The sequence below is a fragment of the Sinocyclocheilus anshuiensis genome, unplaced genomic scaffold (genome assembly GCF_001515605.1).
Source record: "Sinocyclocheilus anshuiensis isolate Anshui unplaced genomic scaffold, SAMN03320099.WGS_v1.1 scaffold98, whole genome shotgun sequence".
Taxonomy (NCBI): Eukaryota; Metazoa; Chordata; class Actinopteri; order Cypriniformes; family Cyprinidae; genus Sinocyclocheilus; species Sinocyclocheilus anshuiensis.
This window is the reverse complement of record NW_015544128.1, coordinates 216,368-230,522: the sequence shown is the minus strand read 5'-3', so window position 1 is coordinate 230,522 and position 14,155 is coordinate 216,368. Positions and strand designations below refer to the sequence as shown.

The window sequence follows — 14,155 nt, the reverse complement described above, 5'->3', positions numbered from 1 at the left end:
TAAACTCGCAATTCTGAGAAATAAAGTCAGAATTGTGAGATATAAACTTGCAATTCTGAGAACATATCAGTCTTGGACTTTAACTCGCAATTGCGAGTTTAGATCTCACAATTCTGAGAAAAAAAGTCAGAATTGCGAGAGAAAACGTCAGAATTGCGAGATATAAACTCACTGCAATTGTGAGTTTATATCTCGCAATTGCGAGTTTAGATCTCACAATTCTGTGAAAATACAGCTGTAGAAGATTTTTGTCACGTCCTCATTTTGACAGATTTTTTCACACTCAAATAAGGTCTACTGTATGGTTCAGAAATCAGTTAAAGTGATAAGGAAATTTAGATATTATTTAATTCTCATAATTGAAAAACTGCATCGTAAAATTCCAGGTTTTCCAGGATGCTTGAAGAACCCTGACTGTTTTCTCATCAGGTTTTTGAGTAGGCATTGCCCGCCTTGTGTTCTTGAAGAAAATCCCACTGATACAATCATACTACAATATAGAGAGGGGGAAATATCTGCTAGCTATAGCTATGAAACACCTGTTTATCCACATATTTGAACATAGTGATTCAGTGAATGTGAATGTCAAACCTTAGTATGTTCAGTCGACAGTGTGAACTCTTCAGTCCATCAGAGAGCAGCTTCACTCCTGAATCCTGCAGGTGATTGCTACTCAGGTCCAGCTCTGTCAGATGGGAGTTTGATGAGTGTAGAGCAGAAGACACAGTTTCACAGCATGTTTTATCAAGACCACAGCCATCAAATCTGCCAAAACAAAATGTTTAGCCAGATTATTTTTCTGCAATAACAGGAAAATATTTCAAAAATAGTATGACATTTAATTGTTTAGTGATGTAGAAAAAAACATTTAATCGAATAGCAGTCAGTGAAATTACTAACAGGGCTTTTCTGCAGCATCTCACAGCTGGAACGAGTCTCTTGTAGTCTGCTTGTTTTGACGTGAACCTCTTCGGGTTGAACTCATCCAGCACCTTCTCTGAGATCAGCAGTATGTAGGTCAGCACTGTGCACATTAAAGATGAGAGTTTTCTACCTGGATGTTCATCTGAACTGAGGTAACTCTGGATTTCCTCATATAACGAGTGATCCTTGAGCTCAAGTAAGCAGTAGAATAGGTTGACTGAAGTTTCATCTGAGATATCATTCTTGTTTTGTTCCTGTTTAATGTATTCAGTTGTTTGTCTGATGCTCTCTGTGGTGTCTTCAGTGTGTGTGATCAGGCCTTTGAGCAGATTTTGGCTAGATTCCAGTGAAAAGCCCATCAGAAACCGTAGGAACAGGTCCAGATGTCCTCTCTGACTCTCCATGGCTTTATCAACGGCCTTCTGCAGTAGCTCCTGCAATGTGACAATTTGTTTTGGCTCATCAAAGAAAAACTGAAGCTCTTGCATGTTTTTGTTCAGGTAGCAGATGAACACATGCACTGCAGCAAGAAACTCTTGAACACTCAGATACACAAAGCAGAACACCTTTGTCTTATAAAGTCCAACTTCCCTCTTAAAGATCTCAGCGATCATTCCTGTGAACTCAGTGTCTTTACTCGCATCAATACCACATGCTTTCAGATCTTCCTTATTGAAAACAATGTTTTCCTTCTTCAGCTGTTCAAACGCTAGCTTGGCTAACTTCAAAATCATCTCTCTATTTAATTGTAAGTGCTCTGTACGTTCTGTTTCTTCTTGTTCATCGAACTTCTGGTTCTTCATGTCCATCTGTATCAGCAGGAAGTGAATGTACATTTCAGTGAGTGTTGTGCTGATGTTCTCTGCATTGTTCTCACTGAGAATATCCTGAAGTACTGTGGCCGTGATCCAGCAGAACACAGGAATGTGGCACATGATGTAGAGACTACGAGACGTCTTAATGTGTGAGATAATTCTAGAGGCTTGAGTCCCATCTGTGATTCTCTTTCTGAAGTACTGCTCCTTCTGTTGGTCAGTGAATCCTCGCACCTCTGTGATCAAACCCACATACTGAACAGGGATCTGATTGGCTGCTGCTGGTCGTGAGGTCACCCAGACAAGAGCTGATGGAAGCAGCTTACCTTTCACCAGATTCGTAAACAGCGCGTCTACAGATACTTTTTTCTCAACAGTGTTCAGTAATCTACTTTTAAAATTTAGAGGCAGGCGACTTTCATCAAGTCCATCAAATATAAACGCAAACTTACATTCCTTATATAACTTTGTTTTCTCCAGGTCCTCCAGTTCAGGATAAAATTTCAGCAGAAGCTCATGGAGACTGAAATCTTCATTTGTCATTAAGTCATTAAGATTAATCTCGGAATGGAAGCAGGAACAAACAATGTATATCCTGATTGGCTTCTCCTTCTGCCCAGTCCAGGATGAACTTGTGCACAGAGACAGTTTTTCCAATGCCAGCGACTCCCTTGGTCAGAACAATCTTTTCCTCATTGTTTTTCCTCAGTTCAGTAAATATATCATTGCATTTGATTGGTTTGTCCTGTGTTTTTTTGTTCTTGAAAGCATCATCGTTCTTCAGAATCTCATGTTCCTTATTGACATCTTTCATATCTCCCTCTGTGATGAACAGCTCTGTGTAAACAGTCTTAAGTTGTGCTTCAGTTTCTTTGTTGCCCTCAAAAATATATTCTGCTTTCTTCTTCATGTTTGTTTTGTGAGTTTTAAAAAAGTTTTGCAGCTCTGTAATAAAAAAATAAATAAGATGGGAGGGAGAAAAAAATTTAACCTTTTTGAGAAATATTTTCATATCAGCATGATCATCATTATTAATAACTGATGAAGACAGATTAAGCACAGTCCATCCCTAACAACTTGGGTTCATTTGAAAAATGTCTGAATATGTTTTTCATGTTCTTTCTAGATCACAATCATTGTATTGATTGAGATCATCATCTAGCACAGGGGTTTTTAAACTGTGGGTCGCAGAGTGGGACAAGGTGGGTCGCACAAAGTCACTTGGCTGCAGCTAAATTTGCGGTTCAATGACACACACACTCACACAGTTCAGTCTAGGGCTGCACGATATAGCCTACCAACATTACCGTATTAGCCCGAATATAAGATGACCCTGATTATAAGATGACCCCCCTTTTTCCAGATGTACCTTTTGGAAAAAGGCTTTTTAAAAACCAAATCTTGTTTTTTCTCAGTAAAACACATTTTGTCTTCAATTATTTTCATATTGCATATTTTTCCTATTTTAATTTTTGTTTTGAAAGTATGGTAAAAACTGGTAAAATGTACCAACAATCACATTTAAAAAATATACACTTTTTGATATACCATTAAAAAAAAATAAAAAAACAGGTAGCCCATCTGAATTAGGACATTTAGGCTATCCATCTAATAGTAGCCTACCAAAATCTTATTAACAGTAGAAGTTAAATCTTACTGTAGTCTTCAAATCTGGGTACTGTCTTACGTTTTAAAATCACAAAGGGAGTTTGGTCCCATCAGGCTAACGTGACAGTCACGACTCATGCAGCTGTAAGCTTTTCTTTTTCTTTTGTTTTTACTCGCGAGCTTTACAACACGCATTACATACATTACGTGTTTCATGGCACACTCGTTTTATGCGTATTTGGCGCCACCTATTGTTGTGGGTGTATTATTGACATGTCAAAGTCTAGACCCTGAATATAAGACGACCGCGTTTTTTCAGATGTATTTCCAAGAAAAATCTCCTTCTGCCCAGTCCAGGATGAACTTGTGCACAGAGACAGTTTTTCCGATGCCAGCGACTCCCTTGGTCAGCACAATCTTCTCCTCATTGTTTTTTCTCAGTTCAGTAAATATATCATTGCATTTGATTGGTTTGTCCTGTGTTTTTTTGTTCTTGAAAGCATCATCGTTCTTCAGAATCTCATGTTCCTTATTGACATCTTTCATATCTCCCTCTGTGATGAACAGCTCTGTGTAAACAGTCTTAAGTTGTGCTTCAGTTTCTTTGTTGCCCTCAAAAATATATTCTGCTTTCTTCTTCATGTTTGTTTTGTGAGTTTTAAAAAAGTTTTGCAGCTCTGTAATAAAAAAATAAATAAGATGGGAGGGAGAAAAAAATTTAACCTTTTTGAGAAATATTTTCATATCAGCATGATCATCATTATTAATAACTGATGAAGACAGATTAAGCACAGTCCATCCCTAACAACTTGGGTTCATTTGAAAAATGTCTGAATATGTTTTTCATGTTCTTTCTAGATCACAATCATTGTATTGATTGAGATCATCATCTAGCACAGGGGTTTTTAAACTGTGGGTCGCAGAGTGGGACAAGGTGGGTCGCACAAAGTCACTTGGCTGCAGCTAAATTTGCGGTTCAATGACACACACACTCACACAGTTCAGTCTAGGGCTGCACGATATAGCCTACCAACATTACCGTATTAGCCCGAATATAAGATGACCCTGATTATAAGATGACCCCCCTTTTTCCAGATGTACCTTTTGGAAAAAGGCTTTTTAAAAACCAAATCTTGTTTTTTCTCAGTAAAACACATTTTGTCTTCAATTATTTTCATATTGCATATTTTTCCTATTTTAATTTTTGTTTTGAAAGTATGGTAAAAACTGGTAAAATGTACCAACAATCACATTTAAAAAATATACACTTTTTGAGATACCATTAAAAAAAAATAAAAAAAAAGGTAGCCCATCTGAATTAGGACATTTAGGCTATCCATCTAATAGTAGCCTACCAAAATCTTATTAACAGTAGAAGTTAAATCTTACTGTAGTCTTCAAATCTGGGTACTGTCTTACGTTTTAAAATCACAAAGGGAGTTTGGTCCCATCAGGCTAACGTGACAGTCACGACTCATGCAGCTGTAAGCTTTTCTTTTTCTTTTGTTTTTACTCGCGAGCTTTACAACACGCATTACAGATGTATTTCCAAGAAAAAAACATCATCTTATATTCGGGTCAATACGGTAATTAAGAATTGCAATAGCCTATCCTTAGTGCGATTTTTGATTCGCAATTAAGTCCGCGATTTAAAACATGCGTTGCGTGTTTTGAAGCGCACACATGCATGAGTTATAATAACAGTGAGGGTCTCAGAGCAACGTCATTATTAAAAGGCTCAATCGGTCCGCATTATTAATGAGAAAAAACTCGCTCACTTCAATGCGCTGTATTCTGCATGAGATTGCATACAGCTGAAAATTCAAATGTTATGAAAACGGTTTCAGGTAGGCTGTGTTCATTCATTTCTATCGTCTGTTTGAACTCGGCACTGTTTTCGTTCGGTAAACGGTCTGTAAAAAGCATTTCACATGTACGGGGTGAGCAGGGCACAAACGTAGGGTTAATTGTAACACTACAAGATTTAAACATTTCCACATGACAAAATTTCACAATATTTCCTTGACATATCTCTATATAGAGAGAAAATGTGCCAAAGTTCAAAAATCTTTTGAAGCTATTGCTGAACATTTATTTAACCATTGCAAAAGTAAATTTCTGACTGAAGTCAATTGTTATCTCGGTTTTTAGTGTTTATTTAAAATGAGACACATCTGTTTATTATTTTTTAATTTTTTAACAATTATTTTAATCTCAAAACTGTTTTAGATAGTTCTGCTTTGCTTCTTATGCTTTGCTAAAAAAAGTGTTGGGTTGTGCTCCGCTCTCCCCTACACACTGAAAGATCATGAATGCATTTTCTGCGCTGAACCCTGCGATGAGTTTAACAACACTCGCAGTGCAGATTACGGACGTTTCATATTTTAACATCTGTAAACAAAGAAATTAAACCTTAAATATTAGTAGTGAAATTTTACAGTTGTACTCTAAAACAAAATGGTTATTTTGGTAACACTTTAGAATAGGGAACACTTATTCACTATTAACTACGAATTTTTCCTCAATAAATTCCTAATTTGCTGATTATTAATAGTTAGTAAGTAGGTATTGGGTAGGATTAGGGATGTAGAATAAGGTCATGTAGAATAAGGCATTAATATGTGCTTAATTACTACTAATAAATGGCTAATATTCTAGTAATATGCATGCTAATAAGCAACTAGTTAAGAGACCCTAAAATAAAGTGTTACCGTTATTTTTCTTAAATATTTAATTTCTGTCATATTAAACTTTGAATTAAGATTAGGCTTGAAGTAATGTCAATTGTTTTTTTGATCTCAAATATTTTGGTGGGTCGTGAAATAGATTATACTTGTCTAGGTGGGTCGTGGAATGGAAAAGTTTGGGAACCCCTGATCTAGCACATCAAACAAGATGTGAGGCTGCATTTACAACATGTTTTGACCTGCTTCAATGAACTTTTGCATGGGTGGTTGTAATCATGCCTTGGTGACAATGAATCAATTTGGTGACAGTGCCACCTATCGGCCAACTTTAATAACCAACTGTATCACATCCAGGACCGAGTTTGCCCATGCCTGTTTTAGAACATTGTGAACTGGATATCACTGGAGAAACACTGTTTTCTTCTACACTGCAAAAAATGCTTTTCTTACCTTGTCTTGTTTCCAGCCAAAACATCTAAAAAATCTTAACTCAAGAAGGATTTTCTAGACGAGTAAAAATTAGTATTGTTTTTCAGAAGATTTTCAGTCAAAATTAAGCGAGTTTTTGCTTGAACAAGCAAAATAATCTGCCAATGGGGTAAACAAAATACTCTCGTTTTCTGTTTGAAATAAGATTATTTTGCTTATCCCATTGGCAGATTATTTAGCTTGTTCTAAGCAAAAACTCAATTTTGACTTGTTTTTTTTTTTTCTGAAAACAAGAATAATTTTTACTTGTCTAGAAAATCTTTCTTGATTTAAGAATTTTTAGATATCTGGGCTGGAAACAAGACTAAAAGTCTAATTAAGAAAAGCTTTTTTTTTTTTTTTTGCAGTGCACTGATGTTTTGATGGCCCTGTAATTGCTGCTTGCGTTATATTTTCTTGTTTCCATTTACAGACAGTGATTGATATTTACTCCAGATATGTTGTGAATTACCTCCAACAGGGACAGATGTGTTCATATTGCCCTCAGCCTGAGTTGTGAGAGAGAGAAAGAGAGAATTACTCACTGGGAAAGATTTATCTCACAAACACATCAGCAGAGCAAAGAGGAAAAGAGGTTTCACTTGTAAATATTTAATCATATTACAGTCACAGTGAATTCAATGCTACCTTGCTTGTGTTCATTCTCCAACTGTTCAGCCAGATCATTCTGGTTCATCTTTCTCAGGATGTCCACCATGACCTTCACAGCTTCTTCTGCTCCAAAACATGCCACCATAATATCTACTGTGTCGAATCTATTCGCCTTTTCCATTTCAGACCTTGATAAATGCTCATGATGTAAATTCACTAAGTGCCACTGAAACTCCTTCAGTTCAGCTTCTACCAGCTCCTTCAGTGAGTCCACGAGCAGTTTTTTAACAGACACCATCGTCCTTCATCAACTCACGGCTGCAGGACAAGAAAAAGAAAAGATCTGAAGTACTTCCATGTGGACCTAAGCTCAAATCTTATTTGGATTTTGAAGCTGTGAATAGAGACATGAATCATCAGAAAGTTGTTTTAAGCAAATCTGATATAATTGCTTTGAGTTTTGTTAGCAAAAAACAAACAAACAAAAAACTGATGTAAATCATGTCTCAATGCTGTCTGATACTGTAAGTGTAGAATCAATACAGTGCATGACACTTTTAAATCCATGTTTCAGTATCTCATGAAGTAGTATTATTTACTAACCATGAATAATGATGGTGCAGATGTTTCTTGTTTCTCCAGTTAACTGTCTTGGTCAGAAGTTCTGAAAGACTCCGGAGGGGGGAGTTTTCTTCAGAACTTAAACCTGTTCAACCAGAACGATTTAAGAAAACTAATTAAACCAATTTTTCAGCCTCGAGATGAGAGTAAAACCATGTGGAGAATCACTGTCTGCCATCAACAGACCCACACACAACATATCTGACAATCCACTGAGTGAAATAATTGACAAATTACAGGTAAAAAAAGAGACAAAACAGGAATGCACCAATCATGATTTCTCATGGATGATTACGCTATTTCAAAAACAAATGGGCTGATTTGTGCTTCATGATGACTGAAAATGTATTTGTTGTTAAGGTAACACTTCAGGGAATAATTCTCACTGCTTCTTAAACACTACTTTAACGACATTATATGGCGGTAGGATGAATAGAAAATGGCATTGAAACTTTTTCGAAAACAGTCAGTTGCTTTCTGATTGAACCCTTTAATAATACTTTATAATGCATTATACATAGAGGGATTTAAGTAAAGTGTTACCAAAATATGCTATTTTCACTTTTTGCCCATGTCTCTGGCCACTGTCTTGTACAAGAATAAACCTGCGTTTCTTCTGGTTAGGTAAAAAAACCTGTAGCTTATATAAAGTCAAGTTCAGCATAAATTATAACACTGCTATAGAGTCCTTTAAATAGAAGAGATATAGTTGTTACATGTCAGCTTGATCACGGAGTCATACACACTTTATGTACATACCAAAAAAAATAAAACCGTGTTTGATGGCTTTTTATGCAGATGAAATTTCCCGTCAAAAATTAACAATTTTATAGTGTCATCAACTACAGAAAATACAGTGTTATAATTCAAACCAATATCATGGGTGTATCTGCTGTAATTATCTTATGAAATGCACTTTGTGTTGAAATGTTTCTAGAAGCACATATTCATTTTGAGTAGTTGCAAGAGGTTACACAAAGACTCAATATTACACAAAGGAAAAAAATGCAGACAATGTTCTTTTCACTGTATTGTTCTGTGATTTACATCTGACTGTGTAATAATAAAACATGTGGAAAAAAAAAAGATTACACAAAGAACATGGAGCACAAAACCAGTCTTAAGTCACTAGGGTATATTTTTAGCAATAGCCAAAAAAAAAAAAACATTATCGATTTTTCTTTTGTGTCAAAAATCATTGGGATATTAAGTAAAGATCATGTTCCATAAAGATATTTAGTAAATTTCCTACTGCAAATATATCAAAACTTAATTTTTGATTAGTAATATGCACTGCTAAGAACTTAATTTGAACAACGTTAAAGGCGATTTTCTCAATATTTAGATTTTTTTTTACACCCTCAGATTCCAGATTTTCAAATAGTTGTATCTCGGCCAAATATTGTCCTATCCTAACAAACCATACATTTAAAAAAAATGTACTCTTATGACTGGTTTTGTGGTCCAGGGTCACATATATTCTCCTTATATTAATTAAGAAAACGTGGAATAACAAAAAAAAATTGAATATAAAAAATATACATATAAAATAAAAATTATTTTATTTCAAAATAAAATTTAAATGTTTTTTTTTTTTCCCAAAAAACCCCATATGTGTCCCTGGAGCACAAAACCAGTCTTAAGTCACTAGGGTATATTTTTAGCAATAGCCAAAAAAAAAAAAACATTATCGATTTTTCTTTTGTGTCAAAAATCATTGGGATATTAAGTAAAGATCATGTTCCATAAAGATATTTAGTAAATTTCCTACTGCAAATATATCAAAACTTAATTTTTGATTAGTAATATGCACTGCTAAGAACTTAATTTGAACAACGTTAAAGGCGATTTTCTCAATATTTAGATTTTTTTTTACACCCTCAGATTCCAGATTTTCAAATAGTTGTATCTCGGCCAAATATTGTCCTATCCTAACAAACCATACATTTAAAAAAAATGTACTCTTATGACTGGTTTTGTGGTCCAGGGTCACATATATTCTCCTTATATTAATTAAGAAAGGCAATGCATGAGTAATATCTATGACTGAAATATATTTTACATTTCATATTACTTACAGTGTAATACAACCCATGGAGTAACAAAAGTAGGCTACTTTAAGATTATCATTATATCAATTATATAAAAGTTTGAAAACATGATTACAGAACATTACAGTGAAACATGTTACAATCTTGTAATCCCTATTTGTCCATACTGAATCATGTTTCTTGAGTGCTTCATGATGAAGTTAGTATTTTATGTTTACTTACAGTGGGTACGGAAAGAATTCAGACCCCCTTCAATTTTTCACTCTTTGTTATATTAGTTTTTCTTTTTTAATAAATCTGCAAAAATGTCAACGATTCTGTGTTTTTCTGTCAATATGGGGTGCTGTGTACATTAATGAGGAAAAAAAATTAACTGAAATGATTTTAGCAAATGGCTGCAATATAACAAAGAGTGAAAAATTGAAGGGGGTCTGAATACTTTCCGTACCCACTGTACATTAATAAGGAAGTGCCTTTGTGCTCCACAGCTAAAGACTTGCTTTGATCAAAATGTTCAGCTACTGGACAAGTTCTCAATATGTGCTTGGTTTCCCATTAGGTCCATCTAAATTCCCACATCAGCAAATAATAATAACAGTTTGATGATCAGTTTTTCAAAATGAAAAAATCTTACGGTCAAGTGTAAACACTGCATGTACAACAATCTGCTTTCACTTTCGTTTTGTCAGCAAGGTTGCCAAATCTGTCTGAAAAAAACACCTCATCATCATAGTTTTTACACAGTTTGGTTGTGACAGTGACTACAGACTGTTTATCAAATTTCTGGCAACACTTTATAATAATGATCAGGTCATTTAAAAGTGTTTTGTTCATGATTAACTAATCATTTAAACATTAATATACATTTGTAGATGTATATAGATGTGTATGTTACCATGCCACAAGTGTGTTTTAAGTCATCCAAAAATGTTTTTGTAAGTCATGAAATAATCATATCATTAGTAAATGATTAATAATTATTTGATATATTATAAATCACTTATTTTCAGAAATTTGCTCTGACAGTCATAATATTACACTGCTCTAACATTTTATCATGAAGCTTTGAGATGTTGAAATTGATAAAAAATTATTTGAAGAAAAACAATATTATTGTGTGGATAAAAAATAACACATCCAACCTCCACTACAGACCTTACAACAGATCTTATTTAGTTTGTGGCTAAAAAAAGAAGGGACATGTTGCTGTGTAATTGTAGTAGATGAATGGCTGAATAATAATAATAATAAGTAGTGTCAGAGAGCTGCAGATCTGAGCGGCACAAACTCTCAGGATGTGCGAGAAAATATTTTATATTCACTGAAAGTGTCATAGTCTCATAAATTGACCAGTTTAGTTGTTTTTACAAATAACATTTCACATTACAATCATTACAGACAGTATCTGTTCCAGCAATAGTCCAGACACCAAATGATAATTAATTATCATCACTTCTGTCATGAGAAAGTTTCTTCTGAACAGTTAATGAGCAGCTCCATACACTCACTAAATGAGAAACATTTGCTTAAGGAGAGACACCACGAGGAGATGGAGGAATAATCAGAGACTACAAGCTTTGATAAAATGTGTGAAAACATGTAAATCAGTCCTTAATATAGAGGTTGAGCAGCTGGCTGTCTGGTGCAGTCTTAACAACCTGGAAACAAATTATATGTATATCTGCACTAGGTCTGTACTTTCTGCACTGGAAGCTCCTGACACCAAGACAAATTCCTTGTGTGTGTAAACATACTTGGCAATGAAGCTCTTTCTGATTCTGAGACAGACAGCAATGATCATCCCTATTTATCATTGAAATGACTACATATTTCATGATACACAAAGTGAAAATATTGATGGGAATGAAGGAACTGTAAATCTGGACACAGTTTTCAGTCTCACGGTACAAGTGTATTATTGTTTAGTCTGTCTGACACTGACAGACAAACCCGTTTTTCACACAACACTCAAACCAGGAACAGTGTTGCCAGATTGGGCAAGTTTCCATCCAATTGGACTTCTTTTGATCAGGCTGGACCAGAGAAAAATGCATTGGGCAGGTGGACAAAATTTGGGATGCATCTTTTAAATAACTGATGTTTTTTTTATTAACTTTTTTGTTTGGTCATGTTATTTTAATACATTTGAACACATGATAAAGGCAGGGTATGTGATTTGGTTCAAAAACATTTTTTGTTATGCTGGTTGAAAGTCTCTTCACATCCCGATAGCAATTAGTTAAGTGGTTTAAACTTATTTATATGCATTTGTATCATCTGTGGAAGTCGTAGGACCATAAATGTTATGAATGCCTGTCAAAATATGTATTTGCATACCTCTGTGCACCGTTTGCCCAGACATGATACGTCATCAGCACGTTCCAGCGAGAATGAAAGGCGCTATTATTGTGATATTATGCACTTTGAACTGTAATGTTTTCTCACCGGTGAATGAGACATGAGGTAATCTGACAGCGTTGCATTCAATCCTCCACAACGCCGTCTCTCACCGTGTTGCAGGTTTTGGAGGAGGCGTGGCTTTGGAGAGTGATTACACAGGGAGGGAGGGGATCTTGATTTCACACAAAGTGAGAGACTACATACCACAACCGCTAAGATGCTTCAAATGTCAACGAATGGGACATGTAGCACAACAATGTAAATGGAGACCAAGGTGTGCGAAATGCAGAGAGCATGACTATGGCAAATGTAAAAAGAATGCTAAGTTGAAATGCTGCAATTGTGGAGGTGAGCATAGTGCTGCATATGCTGGATGTGTGGTCCAGAAACAAGCTAAAGAAGTACAGGGATACAAGGATGTGAATAAGGTGACATATGCAGAGGCACTAAAGAGTAGTGGCATTTATGAAATCAAACTAAATAGACCAATAGAGTATCAGGAAAACCTGAGTAACAATGCAAGCTACACAGTACCTCAGAGTTCAGGTATAAGGAGATCTCAGTCAGGAAGATCAGTGAAGCGGGGTCGGTTTGAGTGGCGGCTCTGATGTCCCGGTTGATGTTCCACTGAATATGTTCCTCGTCCTAATGTTGGTGAATTTGGAGTATTCTAAATGAGCTGCCGCGTGCGCACGAGGTTAGTCATTTGCATAAATCTCGCCAATTAAGAGCCTGCCCCACAACCTTTTCATTTACAGCCTTCTCAAAGATACTCCACGAATCCCCATGTGACGCTGTCTACAGACACGCTTTCGCCAGATCTTTGAGCAATGCCAAGTGCGCAGTCATCAAAATAATTTCATACAATAAAACACCTTTTATACAGACCCAGTTTACAGAGCTTTCATTAGCCGGCTGTACATGTGCTGTTATTCAGAGAAACCTCGCAGCCTGAGCTATAGTCTAACCTTTATACAGTCTATGAGTCTAACACAGCTTATTTTACTCTTTCACTGTATATACATTTAAGATTAAATATGCATTTTATTGTTATAGTATATTTCACAATTATCCTAAGATGAAACCTACATGGTCTGAACTATACTGTATATACAACTTATATATCCTACATATTTATACAGTGTGTATAAATATATATATATAGTTTATATAAATCTATATAATTTATACATAGATTATCTAGATTAAGACTGACCAGAGTGTAATTTTTGTGCATTCAGTTGTTTCTATTTTTTTTTTTTAGAATAAATTTTAGTACAGTTTTAGTGAATCATGATTTGTTCGTGAAAACGTTTGTACGCAGGTTTCTAGCACAACTTTGTGCATACACATGCTTAACGAATGAAACCCATTGTCTCTATTTTAACTAGAAATACTGCCATAATTTAAAAGTAATATAAAATGTTATATTGTTGGATAAACCTTAATTAGTACCATGAAAATCACTCAAAACACACACAAAAAAAATATTATTTAATAAAAATATATTACATTGATTTCACAGAAAAAAAAATTACATTTCAGGTGTTCGGTCATTTTTTTTTTAGAATAAATTTTAGTACAGTTTTAGTGAATCATGATTTGTTCGTGAAAACGTTTGTACGCAGGTTTCTAGCACAACTTTGTGCATACACATGCTTAACGAATGAAACCCATTGTCTCTATTTTAACTAGAAATACTGCCATAATTTAAAAGTAATATAAAATGTTATATTGTTGGATAAACCTTAATTAGTACCATGAAAATCACTCAAAACACACACAAAAAAAATATTATTTAATAAAAATATATTACATTGATTTCACAGAAAAAAAAATTACATTTCAGGTGTTCGGTCACTTTTGACCGCGAACAACACACAGGACAAGCGTGTCTCCCAAGTGAACACTACCAGAAGATTAAAATACTTTCTCTAATGTATAATTAACAAGAAAAGGAAGGAAGACA

At 35.0% G+C, this 14,155-nt stretch overlaps 1 pseudogene; it reads right to left on the bottom strand.

Annotated features, from left to right (window-relative positions):
* Window positions 1–2,669, bottom strand: part of LOC107694845 (protein NLRC3-like) — an 8,890-nt pseudogene extending 6,221 nt beyond the window's left edge.
* Window positions 2,670–14,155: the final 11,486 nt, after the last annotated feature.